Genomic DNA, 20,307 nt, shown 5'->3' on the forward strand with positions numbered 1-20,307 from the left:
TGCGATACCACCACAGTCAATCTGATAACCAACATGGCATAATTTAAAACCTATGTATAAATTGTTTGTTTGGGGGAATTTGTCATTAAATATTTTCAGATATTCATTGACCACAGGTAACTAAAACCAAGGAAAGTGAAGCCAAGGACCAATGCGGACCGCTGCAACTTTCAGCTCACCTTCACATCAGCCTCTGTTTCCACTTCTCCCTCGCCTAGCCTTGCTCCTGAGCCCCCTGTGTGTTGCAGTCTTACTAGACAAGGGACAGAATCTGCGATCTGCGAGTGCGCCTACCGTTTGAAACATAGGGGTTCAAGAAGTGTTTATTGACTAAACTGACTCCGAGCACTGGAAGTTTCTGGCCACTTCCCCGCTGTTTGTCCTCCCTGCCTCTCCCATCTGGAATCAGTCCCCCAGCAGAGGGCCAGCAGAGGCGCTGGCTTTTCCAACGGCCAGTTTCATCTGCCACCATCTGCCATAGAGTATGCTCCCAGAGCCAGGCAGGGGCCATTCCCTGTGGAAGAGCCCAGGGTCTCAGTGGGAGGGGAGAAGGAAAGTGGAAGCTGGAAGGAGTCACACTCTTACAGCCTCATTTCTGAACTATCCCCACTCAGTGCTCATGGACAGAATTGTAGGAATTGACTTCTTAACGTTTAGAAAACTTAGTGTCCTTGAGTCATCTGCCAGAAGAGAGCCTCCTAGATATATTGTTCATTCTTTTGTATGTTAATACCCAGAGCACCCTCTGTGAGGCCGGGCTAACAGGAAAATAAACAAAAAAATCTTTAAGATGCACAGGTATAGGAAAGGGAGGTAGGGAGGGACACTTTTCCTAGAGGTATCAGTGATCAAATCTGTAGTAACAAATAAAGAAACTAACACAATGTGGATGGGTGGAGCAGACTTGGACCAGTGTCCTCTACTTAGAAGGTCAACAAATATATTTACATTAGTTCCAGTCTGCATATATTTGGGCCTGTTACACTAGCCACACTGAGAATACTTGCTAGGGTTTTTGTTGTTGTTGTTGTAGTTGTTGTTTTTAAGTAACATCCCCTTTAAGAAGTAGCAGGATTGCCCTGGCCAGTTTGGCTCAGCGGTCAGAGCGTCGGCCTGCGGTCCGGAGAGACCCGGGTTCGGTTCCTGCTAAGGGCACATACTTCGGTTGCAGTTTGTCCCAAGCCCTGGTTGGTCGTGCGGGTGGCAGCCACTCGATGTGTCCCTTCACGTCGATGTTTCTCTCTCTCTCTCCCTTCCTCTCTCTCCCTCCCACTCTATCTGTACAAAAAATGGAAAATTATCCTCGGGTGAGGATAAAAAAATAAAATAAAATAAAATAAAAAAGAAGTAGCAGGATTTCCAGCAACTTCAACCCTCCAGAACACAACCAGGAGCCTGGAGTTCAAGTGAAAGCTATCGCTGCCTCTCTGTGCCACCAGCTGGTGTGCTCTCAGAGTACAGCGTCGTGGAGCCTGGGCAAATCGTGTGCTCACAATCATCATAATAACTGTGAAGCCCATTCAGTCTTCTGAGAGTCCCTTTTGTGCTGCAGCTATAATTCTGAAAATGAACACAAACAAGAAGCACTTCTGAATTCAAAGTCTGGCATGCCCCAGGCTTGCCTTGCCAACCTCCTCAGCCAGTGCTAATCCCAATAGTTAATGCTGGGTAATTCCACCCCGGTTAATCCGATCAAAGGATGTGTGCCCAGTGTCCCTTGTTAACACGGCATGGTTTGGTTCTTAACCTGCGGCTTGCTGCCATCTGCCACAATACAATAGGGCATCATAGTTGGCGCTTGGGAGGCCGATCTCCACCACCCAGCCTTGAGCAGTTGGAAAGCCTTCTCTGTATATGCCGGATTGAAATCCAACCTCCTAAACCCTAAAGAAGACATTTGATAAACTACACATATTCAGAGTGAATAGAACCAAAAAATGTCTTAAGGAGCCAGGTCATGCTGAGGACAAGCCACTAGAGCTGAACCGGCTCCGTTCCCACCCAGGGCTGTCTCACCCACCTCTCCTCCTCTACTGCTTCTGAGAGGAGGACCGGCCCACCACTCTTCCGGAGCTAACCCACCCCTCTCACTCTCCACCCCACTGGGTCTGAGCTCTTCTGAAACTCGAGTCAGAAAGCTCTCTCTCCGGAGCCCAGCCATGCTCAGCACTCGCTGGGCAAACAAACCCACACAGCCTGTCCTCCCTCCTTCCCTCCACCTTCCCACCATGGAGCCCCTTGTTCCTCCTTAAGTACCAATTTCCTGGAAAGGCTATTTACAATGACCAAACGTCAATGACCTCAGCTCCCTCTCTTACCCCGTAGCTCCTTGCAACCTGCTTCCGTTCCCATTTCTCTACTGAAGTGGATTCCTCAGAAGCCACCAGTAATCTTCCAATTGGGAGACCTAATAACCTTTGACTCAGGTGTCATCTTGGTCAACTCTGCAGCTTGTGCAATTTCTGCCAGCTACTTTCTTTTTAATTTTTTATTTTATTGATTTTAGAGAGAAAGGAAGGGAGAAGGGGAGAGCGATAGAAACATTGATGATAGAGAACACTGATTGGCATCTCCTGCATGCCCCCCACTGGGGTTTGGACCCACAACCTGGGCCTTTGTCCTGACCGGGAATCAACTTCTTGGTGCATGGGTCGACGCTCAACCACTGAGCCACGCTGCTGGGCTCTGCCAGCTATTTTCTTAATGTCCTCGGCTCTCCTGGTTCCCAGGACACTCCGCTCTCTGCAACGCTCATCCTAATAGCATGACCACCCCTTTGACTCCGTCTGCATGGCATTCTACAAAGCTCTGTCCATCGCATGTTTCTCTCTTTTAACTTTCCTTTCTCAATAGTTCAGCATTTGCCTCTTTGTGACTGGACAATGCTTAATCTTTCCCTTCAGTTCTGAAGATGCTATTGAGATAGAAATCTCTATTTGCACTGCCGAGCGGGCATTTCCATTGTTACCTTCTATACACCCTCAAAATCAACAGGCACCAAGCTGAACTCATTATTTTCCATCCTAAACTTACTCAATGCCTATCTTTGCCATTGGCACCAACATGCATTTCACCCCCATCATCTTAGTCACCATCCAGGCGAGGCTGGCCGCTTCATCCTTCCTCCACCTCCAGGGAGGCTGCCTCGGCGCTGGCCTCGCCTACTGCTGCTCCCTGCCCCCTGCTCCACTCTAGCCCAGGCCCGTGTCTCTTCGGGGATGCTGAGGCAGGCTAACCTACTGTGCTATAGATCTGTGTGCTTCCTTGTCGCCTCTTTGCTCCTCCATTCCTTGAAGTCGGCTAAGCATCTTGTGCACCTGTGCCCCCAGGAAAAGCTTTAGTGGTCTTTATTGGAGAAAGCATGCTTAATGCCTTCAAGGGCAACAAGAGGAGAGAGGAGACGCTGTAAGGAAAGAAGAGGAGAGACCAGGAAATACTTAAAAAATAAAGCAAGTGGAATACTATTCAACAACAAAAAAGTAATCTAAGCAACAGAAAAGGAATACACGCTGACGCACACAACAACGTGGGGGAGTCACACAGGCATGTTGGGTGGAAGAAGGTACAGTGTTTTATCCATATGAAATTCCAGAACAGGCACCCCAGTCTATGGGGCTGGAATGCAGAAGAATGGCTGCCTTGGGGTGGGAGGAGGATTGGCAGGAAGGGGGCACAAAGGAACAGGGTGCTGTCCAAGGTGGGTCGCACCTGGCACCTTGAGCTGGCAAGATAGGCCATCGTGACTCTAAACTAGAATACACAGGCTAGAACATAACCTTATTTATCTTTATTCATCTTTCTTTTTTAAAAATATGTTTTTACTGATTATTTAGAGAGAGGAAGGGAGAGAAATAGAAACATCAATGTGAGAAAGAAACATCAATAGGCTGCCTCCAGCAATCCCCCTACTGGGGATCAAGCCTGAAACCTGGGCACGTGCCCTGACCAGGAATCAAACCGGGACCTCTCAGTCATGAAATGATGCTCAACGCACTGACCTACACCAGCCAGGCTTTATTCATCTTTCTCAAATTCATGCCCAGTTCACATTTACGCAATGTTTAATATTAGAAGTGTTTTGAGTCTTTGTTTAAAAGTTTGGTGATATGCAATAGGAACTTGATTCTTGTTTATATCAATTGTTGTGGCAGAAATTTGGTCAGTGGGAAGTGACAGACTGCACGCACTTGGAAGATTAGAAAAGGACTGTTTAATGCCCACTGGTGCTGGCCCAGCAAAATCACCTCCAAAGGCTGAGCCCCGAGCCTGGGTTCCAGCTGCCTTTTATACATGATAAGCCTCCAGGTATTTGGGGGCTTTCTAGTTCCACTGTAGTTTAGGCGGTTGGCGGATGTAAGGGAATACAAAAGCCAGGGGTGAGGTCTCTGCACTGACTAAGGGCTGCACCTGACTTGCCTTCTCATTCCCCCCTCTTGATTCTCAAGCTGCTCCTGGCAGACTTAGAGAACATCTTGGACTGGGAATTCCCTTAGTGCCTCATGAGGAAGAGGGGCCATGATCTCTCTGACTGCTTCCTGCTGAATAGGGGTTGAAGGGGTGGGATGCAGCAACTAGAGTCCATCACCATTCAGAAGAGAGTAATGGTAGTTGAGGGTCTTTATTTGAAGCATCATTTGGAGTTTATTGTTTCTGAGCAAGAGGAAATGAAATGGGTTAACATGTTGAGAATACAAGGGTCAAACAGGAGCACTATAAAAAGCATTAAGAGAGGACCAGCTGATGGGAGTACCCAAGATGCCCAGTTCCATATGTTACTCCAGAATCTCCAAAATTCCAATTAATTCCTGTCTTTTGTAATTTGTTCCTTTAACTGCTGGGCCATGTCTCTAACTATTCCTGCTTAATTAACATAAAAGCGACATTCCTTGTTTAAGAGGAGGCATATTCTTCCCTTTCCAGCAGTGAGTAGGTCTAACCCCCTTCTGTGTTGTAATAGTTCTGCTGCTAAGGAGTCTACTTGATCCTGTAAGGCTACTCAGGATACAGAGCCCAGTGCTGGGACAGTCCAGCAGGTGATGACCATCCATTCTACAGGTGGAGTCCTCAGGCACTTACTGTAGACCAACCAGCAGGTTTCACTGTCCTCTTAAGGGTGACCTGCGGAGGATTGTCCTGGCTGGTGGTCACTCTCCGGGCAGATTGGTTGTCGTGTGGCAGGTGAGCTGCCTTCACCGGTGAGTGGTGGATCCAGGTATCAGACGTGCAGCCTTGAGAGCTGTGGGAGTGGTTAGTGTAACTAAACAGGGCCCTTTCCAGGCTGGTTTGAGGGGTTCCCTTTTCCAGTCTTTTATCCAGTTATTCCCAGGGAAATGGGTATTCTATTGGTTACCCACTTATGGACCTCAAGAATGGTTTCTTGACACAGTATTGCCATGGTCTACTTAAGGGTCCAATTCATGCATTCTGCTTTCCCTGAGCTCTGGGTCCTGTAGGCTGTGTGCAAATTCCATTCGACGCCCAGAGCTTTAGCACCTGCTGTACTATTTTGCTACGAAGGCTGGGCCATTGTCTGGTCCTGTAGTCAATGGCATTCCAGATCTGGGGATGATGTCTCAGTAGAGCTTTGGTTACTTCTCTTGCCTTTTCTGTATGTGTGTAGTAAGCTTCAACCCAGCCCGAGAAAGTACAGATGAAAACCAGGAGATATTTATTTCCTCTACTGGGTCCTATTTCCGAGAAGTCAACTCTAGATCTTCAAAGGGTGCTTGGCCACAGCGCTGGATCCTGGCGGGCCTGGTGGGGCCTTGTCTGGTGTTGTTCTGAGCACAGAGGAGACAGCATTGGGAGACCAAGGCACAGAGGGATGGAAGTCGAGCAATCAGGTAGTACTGGCTTAATAAGGCGATTTTTCCCAGATGGGTGAGTTCATGTTGTCGGAGGACTAACTGCTGGGCTAATTGTTCTGGCACATAGGTTCTGTGGTCTGGGAGTAACCATCACCCTTTCTTTGTTATATTTTCTTCCTCCTGTTGTGCCCATTCTTCTTCCTGGACCGTGTGCAGTCCCGGGAGGAGAACTGGACACCACCCCCACAGCTCCGAGAGCAGTCACCCCAGGATCCCCAAGGACCCCAGCCACCACCAGCCTGCGGGATCCTAAAGTCCTGGAGCTGGTCCACATGGAGGCCGCGGCCACCCATGCAGGCCTGTGAGGGCCCACACGGGGTGCCATTGGCCCATGCTGAATGCTTGGTCTGGCACATGGCATGACCATTGGGATGCCCAGAGCACCAGAGGACAGCACAGGGCGGCGACAGCTGTGGACAGTGGTGTGAGTCGGGCCCAAAGGTCAGCTGGCACTGCGTTCTGTGTCATGATCTTTGCCAGGGAAAGTCACAGGCAGGTGCTGGGGAACCTCTGGCTTGTCTAAGAGACAGGAAGTCCATGATGAAGCGGGCACTGCAGGGGGACCAGGGCTCCCCGGGATCCACATGAGCATTGCAGGGGGACCAGGGCTCTCCGGGATCCACGTGAGCCCTGCAGGAGGACCAGGGCTCCCCGGGATCCACGTGAGCCCTGCAGGGGGACCAGGGCTCCCCGGGATCCACATGAGCATTGCAGGGGGACCAGGGCTCTCCGGGATCCATGTGAGCCCTGCAGGAGGACCAGGGCTCCTCAGGATCCACGTGAGCCCTGCAGGGGGACCAGGGCTCCTCGGGATCCACGTGAGCCCTGCAGGGGGACCAGGGCTCCTCAGGATCCACGTGAGCCCTGCAGGGGGACCAGGGCTCCTCAGGATCCACGTGAGCCCTGCAGGGGGACCAGGGCTCCCCGGGATCCACGTGAGCCCTGCAGGGGGACCAGGGCTCCTCAGGATCCACGTGAGCCCTGCAGGGGGACCAGGGCTCCTCGGGATCCACGTGAGCACTGCAGGGGGACCAGGGCTCCCCGGGATCCACGTGAGCCCTGCAGGGGGACCAGGGCTCCTCAGGATCCACGTGAGCCCTGCAGGGGGACCAGGGCTCCTCGGGATCCACGTGAGCCCTGCAGGGGGACCAGGGCTCCCCGGGATCCACGTGAGCCCTGCAGGGGGACCAGGGCTCCTCAGGATCCACGTGAGCCCTGCAGGGGGACCAGGGCTCCTCAGGATCCACGTGAGCCCTGCAGGGGGACCAGGGCTCCCCGGGATCCACGTGAGCCCTGCAGGGGGACCAGGGTTCCTGGGATCCACGTGAGCCCTGCAGGGGGACCAGGGCTCCTGGGATCCACCTGTGCCATCACAGGAGCCGTGACATGACGAGAGGTGCTCCCAGGTCGTTCAGACGGACACATGGAGCACAACTCCGAGCCTGGTCACACACAGTGCCCACGTCACCATGCCCAGGGTGTCACAGGTAGAGACCCCACACAGGTCCTGATGGTTAAACAGCAAAGTGATCTGGGTCCGAGTCCTCAGAGGTGTTGAGTCCTCGCTGCCAGGCACCGAAGCTGTGCAGGGTCTGGGCAGCGCTGGGTCCCACCTGGGGCCCTTCCTCTCCTGGCCCCAGAACCGCTAGTCAAGTCACCACCCAGCTGACAGGGTTGCGGATGCTCGGATGCTTGAGGCCTTGGCTGCGGCCAAGACTGTGAGCAGGTGGCGCTTCAGCCCTGTGCCGTGAAGTGCTGCCATCGTGTCATCTGCCGCCACCAGGGTCTCCACAAACCTACTCAGGAAGCAAAGGGCTTGGCTCTTCGGGGGCTGGGCCTGGGGTTCCCAGGAGAGTCTTGACGCTGCACATGGGGCCCTGGCCACTGGTGGGGCTCTTCCCAGCATAGGATGTGAGCCCCAGGCCCCCCTGCAGATTAGGGGTGCCTCCCTCCAGGGACTGTTTTGGAGTTTGGTCCCCCGATACTGCAGCACTCCTAACAGGGCTCCCTTGGCCCAGTGCAGAGATGCCACCGACTCTGGATCTCCATTGATGGTACCAGTCAGGTAGGTGCCCAGCTCCACCCCACCCAGCAGCTTAGTTGCCTGGCCCAGGTCCTGCGCTGTGAGCCCCTCGACCCGCACGCCCAGGTCTTGCTCCGGCTCTAGCAGCAGTGTCTCCCCAAAGGCAGACAAACGGTACCACGGCCTAGCAGGGATGCCCAAACCAGGCAGGACGCTGCTGCTGCCTTTCTCGGGAAACATGAGGTCCTCCTCCCAGGCGAGGGGGCTGGCCAGCCTGCCGCACCCGGGCAGTTTGCTTTGAAAGGTGAGCTACCGGTCTCTGCGAAGGCCCACGCTCCTGGGTTAGGACTCCAGGGACGTCCGCGAGTCCTAAGGCTGGTGCCTCCGTGAGCCTGGTAAATGCTTTCTCGATCGGCCCCGGACGAGGGGAGCCTTTTCTTCTCTTTCAGGACCTCATACAGGGTTTTGTCAGTTCTGAAATCCGGGTATCCATATTCCACAGACCCCTGCTGCTCCCGGGAATTCTCGAGTCTGTCGACGGGAAGTGGGAACGGGAATGGCGCAGACCGCCTGCTTCCTGTCCGCCCCAGCGTTCCTTTGCCTTGGGGGATCGTGAAACCTAAGTCTGGCCGGTAGTCTGGGTGGAGCAGACGTTCCTGGTTTTCCTCACTGGTGGTTGGGGCGCTCATTTTTCTGCCTCCTGCCTGCCCCCCACTGGGGATTGGGCCACAACCTGGGCATGTGCCCTCGACTGGGAATCGAACCCAAGACTCTTTGGTGCATGGGTCGACGCTCAGCCACTGAGCCGCACTGGTCAGGCTGAGGGCAGGAGGGAGGCCGGCAGCAGCAGGAGCAGCCACACCAGCCCAGGGAAGGACACAGTGGGGAGCAGCAGACGGGGTTGGGCTCCCCACAGCCAGCTGCTTGTCCAGCCCCTCCTGGGACGTGGGCCCGGCCGGGACATGACAGGGTGCTGAAGCTGGGAGGGACTGAGGCCATCTGGGCACCGCATCCTTCACACCCTGGCTTTGTGGAAAGCTCCCCTCTGCAGCCCAGGGCTCGGACTAGCACCAGGGTCAGAGCCAGAGTTTCAGGGGGGCTGGGGACCTTTAGACGAGATGGAGAAAACTTGCCCCTTGGCTTGGGAGAGGTGCCTAGTGGCCCGGCTCCTGCAAACCCTGTTCTTCTGCGTCTTTGTCTCCCTGCCTCTGTCTCCCACAGCTTCTCTGGTCTCTCTCTGTCCACCCCAAACTCTGGCTTCGCCTCTGTGTCTTTGTCTGTCTCTCTCCGGCCCTCTCCCGTGTCTCTGTGTCTGCTGGTCTCCCCGAGGGCTCCTCAATGGTAAGGCCTCTCGGGCCCGGGCTTCTGTGTCTAGCTGTCCAGCTGGCGCCTGGGTCCAGAGCCACCGTCTGGCTTCTGTGACAATCCGCCAGTGTTCTTAGTTGTTTACAGTCAACCCAGGTGGGCGATGAGTCTGGAAGACTGTCCCCCTCTTGTAGGGTCCTGTCAAGGCCCATTCTCTGTGGACCCCTTGTCTCCTGCAGTGGTGATTGCAGTGCTGCTGGGGGTTTGGTCCCTGGGTCGCTGACCTGAGATGTCTTCCCACGGGCTCCAGGGACCCTGGCTCCGGCAGTGCGTTGGCCGGTTGTGGGGATGAGGTGGATGGAGGTGGGCTGTTGAGAAGGTGAGGTTTCCCATCCTGAGGTCGTGGGGTGTATGGTAGTGGCAGTGGAGAGACCACTTCTGAGTCCCCTTGTAATGTAGGAGGCACTTAATTTGTTGTGAAGTCTTCCTGTCACCTTGTGCCTCAAGGACCTTACACTGTCCCTGACTAGTAACACAGAATCGGACCCAAGGAGGCCTGATTTGGACGATTTCCAAACATTGGTCTATGTGGGGAAATTGGTCAGGTGGCCAGAGTCTCCGGTGACTACCCTATGCACGGCCTGGACTGTGGGGACATCAAGGGTGCCTTCAGAGGGCTATTCACACCCAAGGTGGGCCATTCTAACTCACAGAGGGTGCGCAATTTTCCAGGGGTCAGTTTGACCCCATAATCTCCTGAGAACCCCACTGTAAAATTCTCTATCATACATTCCAGAACAGTGGGTTTAGAGGAACTTCCTCCCATAATGATATCTGAGATGGTTAAGCAAACCTCCCAGTGAACGGTGTCATGAGACAAACAGGAGGAACCTCTTGTTTTGTCCACCTGGCCAGTCCCCTCGCAGGGACTTAGGCACCTCTTGGCATTGGCAGGTCAGTATAAGCCCCTGACTCGGATCAGTTTCACTGGTGGAGACAATGTCCCCAAGAACCCAACACTGCCTTTAGCCGTACAAAGTCACCACAGACTCACAGGTTGGGACTCACATAGGCTCCGTACCAGGCGTTGTGGAGCACGGTCACTCACACACACAGTCACACAGAATTTAAATTTCCACCCAGGACGTCCCTATCCTGTGCAGTGTCTGTGCCGCCTGGGAGATGATCAAGCTCCCCTTCCACCTCAGAGGTGAGCCTGAACTCGGTCCTGGGTCCCTGGGGACACTTACTGATCCGATGTCCTGGTAGGCTTTTCTGTCCTCCCCGGAGTCCGTTTGAGTGCAGCGGTGGCTGACTACAGTCAGGCCCAGTGAGGGTCAGGGTCCAGTGAAATCACCAGTGGTACACCTTCTTTTCTTTCTTGGGGGCCCTAAATTAGGGGCTCCTTCCCGCCAGCTTCCAACAATGGTGGCTCAAGGGGCCAGCACGGCTGTCGGCTTCCCGGCCAGTGCACCAAAATGTTGTGGCAGAAATTCCATCAATGGGAAGAGACAGACTACATGCACTCGGAGGATTAGGAAAGGACTGTTTAATACACACCGGTGCTGGCCCAGGGGAGTCACCTCCAAAGGCTGAGCCCCGAGCCTGGTTCCAGCCGCCTTTTATACATGATAAGCTTCCAGGTATTTGGGGGTTTTCTAGTTCCGCTGTAGTTTAGGCAGTTGGCGGATGTAAGGGGATTACAAAAGCCAAGGGTGGGGTCCCTGCACTGCCTAAGGGGCTGCACCTGGCTTGCCTTCTCAGATTAGCCTATGGTAGAATTGGCTTCACTTAAAGTCATAGCTTCCAATAACCTATTGATGACATTGAGGACTTACGTGCATCTCACCCTCCAGCTGGGTGTCTGGCCACCAGAGGTACCTGAGGTGGGGGTCCACAGCTTGTCGGGGCTGCCACAACAGGAGTCAGCTTCGGAGAACGGTGCACATGACGCCTCCAGGCAGAAGACACAGGGCTCACCACTGCGGCAGAGCCCGGCCATTGTCAGCAAGGCCTACCATTCCCGTCTGGCCATAATGGACCTGCAGGATCGGAGCCCAGACTGGCGGCAACAGCTCACGGAGAAGAGGACAGCAGATGCCCAACCCCCAGCCCTCAGGAGCAGGAGCAGGGAAAGGGCTGGGGCAGAGAGGCAGGGCCCTGGACATCTCCGCTCCAAGCTGCCCAAGCAGCGTCACCCAAGTTGAGCTTTGCTCAAGGACAGGAGTTTTGAAATGACTTGAGACTGCAGTTTTCGTAACCGTATTAGACCACGAAATGGTGGTTCATAATGAACTGAACTGAGCAGACCGGGGTTCACTTCTTCCCGGTTCCTTCACACCGGTTAGTGAGCCCAGAGGAATGTGGGGGCAGGAACACAGGTAAGGCCCTTGTCACTAGCTCAAAATCTAATAGACTGGCTTTCACTGGGGGACCAAATCCCGGATAACGGAGCCCTGAGCCTGCACGTCTGGCCAGCCTGAACTGAGCGGACCGGTGAGGAGAGAGTATGGCTCCTTCAGAACGTGGACGTCTATCAAATCGCCTCTGGCTACCTACTTCTTCCTATTACTTCCTGCTTCTGCTGGTCTTGTGAATACCTGCACACCTAAGTTTTAAGTAAGGCAAAGTGTTACTTCAGGTATAGGTCAGTCACTGGGACAGATCCCCTTCCAGCCACAGAGAGCCCGGGTCCTGCCCCTCCACAAGTCCTCTGCCTGAGGCCAGAGCCCACCTGCAGTGCAGAGAGTAAAATGAGACCGCTGCTCTACTCAGATCTACTGATGTCGTCAGTGGTTTCCCTGAGCTGTGTCCTAATTAATGGTTTGCGTCACTGTGCGTCGATAGAAGTGGTAGAGGAACAAAAGTAAAAATGCAAAGGTTTGAAAAACAAATCAAGTTGAGTGAGAGACTGTGCATTTACTTCCGCCCATTTTCAACTGCAGATGACAATCCGTGTTTCCTTAGAGTGGAATCTGACGGCTTATCGCCTCTTTGAGTTCCTGCACATCTATTTTACCTCTGCTAATGGGGGCCTGTTTGCACTCACTGCACATGATGACAAACACATCTATCCATTGACATTTACATGACTGCAGACAAATGGAGCTTTGAAGAGCTTCAACTTCGTGCTGCCTCATTGCCAAAGGGTAATTTGTACCTGATTAGGCAGAGGTGGGATTGCATAAAGGGGACACCACCATCTGTTAGGTTTCAAACTTAGGTAAAGACTCAAGGAAATTGCTAAGACAGGAAGCTTCTGTGATTCAATGTGGAAAGTATTTTCTGAGCATCTATATATGGTCAAGACATTGAAAAAAATCATGTGGAATTTTAAGCACAGACTCCACTCTCTAGGAAGAGATAATTACTTTATGAAAGAAAAAGATCTAGCCCTGGCCAGTTTGGCTCAGCAGTTAGAGCGTCGGCCTGCGGTCAGGAGAGACCCAGGTTCGGTTCCCGCTAAGGGCATGTACCTCGGTTGCAGTTTGTCCCCGGCCCTAGTTGGTCGTGCGGGTGGCAGCCACTCGATGTGTCCCTTCACGTCGATGTCTCTCTCTCTCTCTCCCTCCCACTCTAGCTGTACCAAAAAAAATGGAAAAATGTCCTCGGGTGAGGATAAAAGATTAAAAAAAAACAAAAAGATCTACACACAAAACCATTAAAAATGAGAAAACAGGATACAGTTATATGTGCAATGTATAAAATACATAAATACATGAAATACATATAATTAATGATAAACTGAGATCTGCCAAAATGGAAAAAATCAATTCAGTTTACTTGATCTCATATCTATAATATTAAATAAACTATTAAAAAGTAACATCTAATAAATTATTAATGCAACTGTTTTCTTGGAGTGTTCCTGATACTTAGTTAAAATCAGCTTCTCCATCCTTCTGTGCTTTACACTCGGAATGAACTACTGTTCTAGCCCAACAGCTTAAGACTTCAGGAGCGAACCAAGTTTGAGAAAGTCAAGTTTATTGACCATTACTATGAAGGAGATGGACTACACCTGGAGGAAATGTAAAACTTACAAGATTTGGGGTGTGGACCCTGAGAAGATAGATTCATTATGTAAACCCCAAGAAGGAAATTATCTGCTGAGATAGACACCACCACCCCCCTACCCCCGACACCTGCCATGGTCAACTGAGGACAAACATTTTACGAATAATAAGAGCACAGCGCCATCTGCTGACAGGGACTCCTCACAGCTGTCCCCAGGAAGAACGCACACTGAACTCTCCACTCCTCGAACTATGCCCCACTTGTTCAATCACTGCAGGGAAACCCTGGTTTTGTCTTTCGACCAAGAAACTGAGACTTGCCCTGTCCAATCAGAACCACACAATTTGGATGCCCCATTTACATAAAACAAACTTTCGCTATAAAAGGAGGCTTCTCCTTTGTATTGGTGGAACAATGTAGGTGGCTACCTGAATCTGTGTTTCCTGGGCTGCAGCTCCTTCTGTGCTCAAATAAACTTTTTCTTTATTTGTCATCACAGTCGAAAATTAATCTTGGTTTACAGGGGTGAGGGTGAAATTTAAATACATCAGCATTGTGGTGGGCTCAGAGCAAAGCAGGGCTGTGTGGAGATGGACGAACTCAGGTGGACAGCAAATTGACCCTAGGGTCCCGTGTCCTTAGAAACTACAAAGTTTAGATGTGGAATGTTGTGTCCCCAAAACCCCCCTTTCTGAGGCGCTGCGCCTCATTTGGGAATCGAGGCAATTTTTCTGTAAACTATGTTACAGGGGAATATTTCATTTCATTCTTACTGATATACTTTCAAATAGCAAAATTTTTGATAGTCTATGATTTCAGAGAGCAAAGCTTCAAAGCAAGTAAGTAACCAATAGTCACTCAGAGGGAGTCATGACATATTACAGCTGCAGCGTGTCCTTGGGAGAAATATTGTTTCCTACTAACTGCAGCTGGCTTTATGTGTGTCTGATGAAGGGCATGGCATGTTTATATTTTCTCAGTCTGAGCTAATTTTTGCTCTCTCACCTCCAGCACAACCCAAAACACATACCACACTGCGTTTCGGTTAGCAATGTTCAGGGCTATCTCCGTGCTAGGCTATAAATACAGTACTCTGTGTCCTACCAATGTCTAGCACAGTCTCTTACGTGGTGGATGCTCAAAAATATTTCATGGACTGAATTTGATTACCAAGAAATAACATTTCAAGTTCATCAGAGATGGCACATCAGGCCCAGGTAGAACAAAGATTCAGCCAATCCAGTGGAGGTTGGGGAGCTCTTGCACAAGACGACGATGTCCGCACTTGGGAAACTGAATCAGGGCATTCCTGCTCACTGGAAGAAACATGATTGTGACAGGATTTCAACAGGAACCCAATAACTGTCCAAGGAAATAGACCCAGTTAGTCTTCTGTGTAAATCCTGCTTGGGAACAATGTACTTTCAAACCTGTGACTTCAGATTTTGCTTTTTATGAGCGGTGACAATAATCAGCCTTTTTGCTGTCTTATTAGGCATACATGTGCTTCAAAAAGCAGAGCCTAACAAGTTTTTATTGCTCAAGTAATACATGTTCAATCATCTCAGCTCAAATATGTCATTATTAAACAATTACACCCATTATAGAGAACATAATAAAACCATTTGGAGTGGAAACTGTTCTTAACCCTGCGGAGCCCCTAAGTAATGGGCTTTTGTATCAGGAACACTTTCTACTGCATCAAACCATGAAATGTCAACACACTGCCGAGTTCTTTGTGAATTGGTCTGGTGGGTGTAACCCGGAGAACAGAGAGCTGTTGTTCACAAGACCTAAAGACACGACACATTTAATGTAAAGAATCTCCACATTTAATAATTCTAAGATAAACTTACTGGGGTTTGGTGAACACAAGACTTCTCACCCAATAAAGCAGTTCACTTTGCACCACACTGCAATCAAGAGTTCATTCGTCAACATTTAGATTACTGACTTAAAACTAAGTCCAGATTACTAAAGGAAAACCTTCTTGAAAAGCATTGCTCACCGAATGTTACACCATGTCCTGTTGATCAGCCACATCTGGGGGACTGGCCCTCATTTTAGAGCAGACCCATAAAACACAATCAGGGGGAGCAGTGATAACTAATGTCAGCAAGGCCTCTGTGGGTGACATCGCTTTTCTTTTCATTCAACGTGTGGAGCCCCCTCCCGAGAACAAGAGCGACATGGCACATGCATTAGCACAGCTGTGCCCTGATTCGTGTGATTGGAAAACTCCCTCGCTCCAAAGGATCCAAGACTACCTACAGTACATATGCACTGTAAAAACAATACATGGACATTTGCTCCACTTTTCAAAAGGCAGTTTTAATCTCAATCTGAAGGGCCACCCTCCAAACTCACAATAACCTTGGGGGATAGGGAAGATATTCTTCAAGCGTTAGCTCTCTACGCTTGTGCTGAGTCCATTTTGCAGGTTTTAGGAGGATACTCCACAGAGAATGATTTTTTTGTTCAGTCCATTTCTTTGCTACTTAGGCTAAAATGGCCCAGGCCCTCTACTTAACAAACTTTAATCACTTCCTTCTGCTGTTGTTGCTCATTGCCGAGATGATAACGGGCCCGAGCAGGGAAGCTGCCTGGGAATGGTCCAGCCAAGAAGGTAGGTGACCCAGGGCGCACAATGGGCAGGTCTCAGAACACCATAAGTTCTCAGTTCTTGTTATAATGTCATGATTTTGATCAGTTTTTTAAAAAAAGAGATTTTCAGTGGGATATACTAACCAATTCAAATTATCAGAATACAGAATAGAGGCAGGTATATCCTAAATATAGTCTGGAATATTAAAATCAAAATTACAATCTTCTCCCACGCTAAAGCTCGAATATCTCAGGATCAGGACACCTGTGGTTAGTTCTATGCTAAAATAGTAAAAGCAACTGGCTAGTTTCATGCATAGATGTAAGATACCACTCACAGAGTTCTGGATAGCATGTTGCAAAGTGAAAATAATTTTTGAGCTTTTTTTCTGGATAAGAAACCTTCATTTATACTATATATGTTAATAGGAAAATGTGGGACATAAGTTGACAGGTGCCTCAAATCTGCGTGATAAATTAAAGGCAATTATTGTGTTCATATTAACTTAAGGAAATCAGTCTTACATTTCTTTGTAGACTTTTCAATGATTTATCTATATCACTGGAGAACTTGTAAAAAGTCCTACCTAAAAGAAGCAGAGAGAACACTAACAAGTACTGCTAAAAATGAAACTTTAAGGATGAAAACAAGCTTACCACGTTATCCAATCCCTTACCTCTTCTGGCTTTCCTTAATGCTAGGATATAAGTGACGTTGGCACTGATATTGAAATTTTAATATAATTTGCTGTGGCTTACACATCCTTTTAAAGTTCCAGAAGGCAAACATGTCTTCTTTGCTTAATATCCTTAGCACCTTGAAAAGTATTTAGCATATAAAATGTTTCAAATTGATAATGCTGTATAAATGAATCCCACATTGAATCTGTTGCAGCTGCCCTGGCTGGTTTGGCTCAGCGGTTAGAGCATCGGGACCAATGAGACACCTGGATTAGACTCCAGCCAAGGGCACGTACCTCGGTTGAGGTTCATCCCCAGCCCTGGTCAGGGTTGTACGGAAGGCACCAGTCGATGTATCCCTCTCATGTCTCCCCACACCCACACCCACCCCTGTCCCTCCTACTCTATCTGAAGATAAATGGGAAAATATCCTCGGGTGAGAATTCAAAAAAAAAAAATTACTGTTTCAGCCTAAGAAACTTTTTGTTTTTACTGAAGTCACAGGTTTATTGCTGAAAAATACATCCTTTAACTAGGAAAATAAAATGTGTTATTCCATAACCCATATCCAATTTGCTTTTGATAGCAGTAAATCTAATTGAAATATATTCATTTATGGATGAGGGGAGAGAAGAGACACCTAGTGGATGGATTGAAAGACAAAACTCAAAACCCACATCTGCCTCTCCATCTCCTACTAAATGTCTGCAAGTCATGTGTCTTCTTTGTGAAATAAGTCAAAACAAATAGTTACTTCAATTCCAAGAATTTTAGAATGCTAATGATTGAACAAAAAGTCTGCTACCTGGAGTGTAAGAAATCATTCCCTTCCCCTTGGGGAAAAAAAAGTACTTAACACCTTTTCATTCATGCTTCCAATGCCTTAAGGGATAATGTCCAAGTGTACTTTCCATTTTATAAAGGTGAAGAAAGAGAAATCGAAAAAATAGCACAACTCAGATCTAACACTGTACTTTATTTTTTGAGATGTATCAGTGGCAGGCAAATTCACAGACACACAATTCAAATGTAACCCAATGTGAGATTAGCAGATCCTTGTCTTGACGTTAAAATATATGTATATGTAAGGGTTGAACCACGTTTTCAATGGAGTGTCTTGAAAGAGATAAATTTTGTGTAAACAGAATTTTAATTTGTGCCAAATATGTGACATTTTAAAAATACATTCTAATTACTGGATCAAAATAGTGATAGATCAGAAATACCATTTCTACAAGTCTTTTTTGATCAAGATAACTTTATTCAACAAGTATTTGAGCATCTCAAGAATTGTATTTCATAACGTTATCACAAACCTTACTTTTATTTGTAGCCTCAGTCTCTAAAATCAGTTGAGATACTTTGATTCACAAAAATCCAGTTATATCACTAGTAAGTTCAACTTTCACTATCAGTGAGATCTGAAGCAGGGTACACAAATTTAGCACCAGTTTGGAGATTCATGGCCCAAATGTGCAAGAGCTCAAATATGCCACTTGGCCTAGCTAAGGGTAGTCTCAAGTTCCAAACTATTGTTCTGTAGTCCTTTTTTTTCCCAAATCAGCCTCAAACAGACTCACTGAGTTCTAGGCTCTTGCCATGAGCTCGGCACTTCAGCCTATAACTAAGGTCCTCATGCACGACTGGCAGACAGATATGTAGGTCATGTAACACCCCTCTCCTCAGCAGCATTATATTGTCTGCTCTCCCCCCAAAAATGGGTCAGAGTGGCTAAGCAATGTTGCCAAATTTTTTAAATAATTTTAATAAACCATATGCTATTCAGTATAAACCATAAAAAGACTTATTATCAATAAGTCCTATTCTGCCACTATTTATGTGGCCTTTGCCAGCCAAATCCCTTGAAACATGTTTTCTCAGCTGTAAAATGTAGTTGGACTAGACCAAACTCTGAAAATTTCAGTGTAACTTATGTCGAGGGTGTGCGTGATTTCAACCTTGACTGCATCCAATCTTCAGTTCTTCCCCATTACGGCTTGAGAGTGGAAGATACCCCCAGCTTTTCCCCTCCTCTCCCAGCTTGCTTACAGTCACATTATGCTCATACCTCCCCCCAATTACTAATTGTTACACAGGCTGTTTCTTTGGTACCTAAATCCTCCTCCCACTTATATACTCCCATCTATCAAAAATTTTCTTCATATTCCAAGGTCTTGGGAAAGAAATCAGTCTGTTCCAATAAAACTGCCCTATATAATTTAGTCAGCTCATGATTGTATATGACATCCCAAGTACACATTATGGCACCAAAAACAAGTCTCAGATTTTCTTACTGCCCAATCCTCTAAACAGATTAAGAATTTGCTTGGGGAAAAATACCATGTACTCTCAGTAAGAGAAAAGATGTATGGCTCCAATTCCTTTATCAACTTTCTACTAAACCTCCAATTTAATATTAGCAATCTACTGCATCATTGACTATTCAATGAAAACGGAGAAAATTTTAAGTCATCTCTACATTAATTGGTTTGAAATGGGATCTAGATGAGAGGAAATCAAAATTGTCAAAATCCAGAGCTGGGCCCTGGCTGTGTTGCTCAGTGGTTAGGCATCAACCCATGCACCAAGAAGTCACCAGTTCCATTCCTCATCAAGGCACATGCCCAGGTTGTGGACCCAATCCCTACTGGGGGACATGCAGGAGGCAGCCAATCGATGTTCTCTCTCATCAATGTTTCCATCTCTCCCCCTCTCCCTTCTTTTCTAAAAATTAATAAAGAGGAAAAAATTTTTTTTAAAAAGGGTGTTGGCCCACAGACAGAAGGGTTGTGAGTTCAATTCTGGTCAAGGGCAAGTACCTGGGTTGTAGGTTCAATCCTTGGCCCTGGTTGGGGTCATGCAGGAGGCAACCAATCGATGTGCCTCTCTCATGTCAATGTTTCTCTCTCTCTCTTCCTACTTTCCACTCTATCTAAAATCAATGGAAAAATGTTCTCTGGTAAGATTTAATAACAACAACAAAAAAAAAATCCAGAGCTGGAAATTAGTAGTGTTTCTACTGTTAATGTTCAATGTTAAAAAATGTTTAAGGGCATTTCAATGCTGATTTAAAGCACACCAACATTTACACTATGGAAATTTCAAAATGGTCAAACACCTAATTAAGGAACTACTGAAGACTTGTATCAGAAAACTTATGATCATTTAATAATCCTGTTTTATGTAGATTGTCACTGTTTATGGCAAAAACTAGTGTTAACAGAAACATGTAATAACCTGGTCTTATTTTCTGGATAAAAATGGGTATTTTTAAAGGAACAAAAGTTGTATGCTCAAGTATTTCAAAGTTTAATTTCAAAATGAAAACTGATTTTATTCACTCATTCACTCATCAACCAAACACACTCACTGAACCACTATTATGTGCCAGGCAAAATGAGTAATAACAAATGAGTGAGACAAGAATTACTTTCTTCAATTACTGTTGTAACAGTTATCATTTTAATAATTTCAGTGCACACAAGTATTTAGCCATAACCACACTTTAACTTGCACCTCACCTGAGTCTTTTTTCCCCTCATTTAAACCATTTAAATGATGATTTAATTTTTTTTAAATTACAGTTTGTGTTCAATATTATTTTGTATTAGTTTCAGGTATACAGCATAGTGGTTAGACAATCATATACTTTACAAAGTAGAAACACCATCCTCTTTATGAAGAGAAAGTCTAAGCTTAGTAAGATCTCACATCTCTGGGAAAAATGTGTCTTTACTATCAGAGCAGCCGCTAAGCTCAGGACAGAATGTTTTATCTTCATGCAGTGCTTGGATTCACAGTACACAATCA

The 20,307-nt window shown here is 47.9% G+C and overlaps 1 pseudogene; it reads right to left on the reverse strand.

Annotated features, from left to right (window-relative positions):
- Positions 1–7,237: 7,237 nt before the first annotated feature.
- LOC118625570 lies at positions 7,238–8,902 on the reverse strand (annotated as a pseudogene).
- Between the last annotated feature and the right edge of the window lie 11,405 nt (positions 8,903–20,307).

Source organism: Molossus molossus, unplaced genomic scaffold (assembly GCF_014108415.1).
Source record: "Molossus molossus isolate mMolMol1 unplaced genomic scaffold, mMolMol1.p scaffold_m16_p_11, whole genome shotgun sequence".
NCBI lineage: Eukaryota > Metazoa > Chordata > Mammalia > Chiroptera > Molossidae > Molossus > Molossus molossus.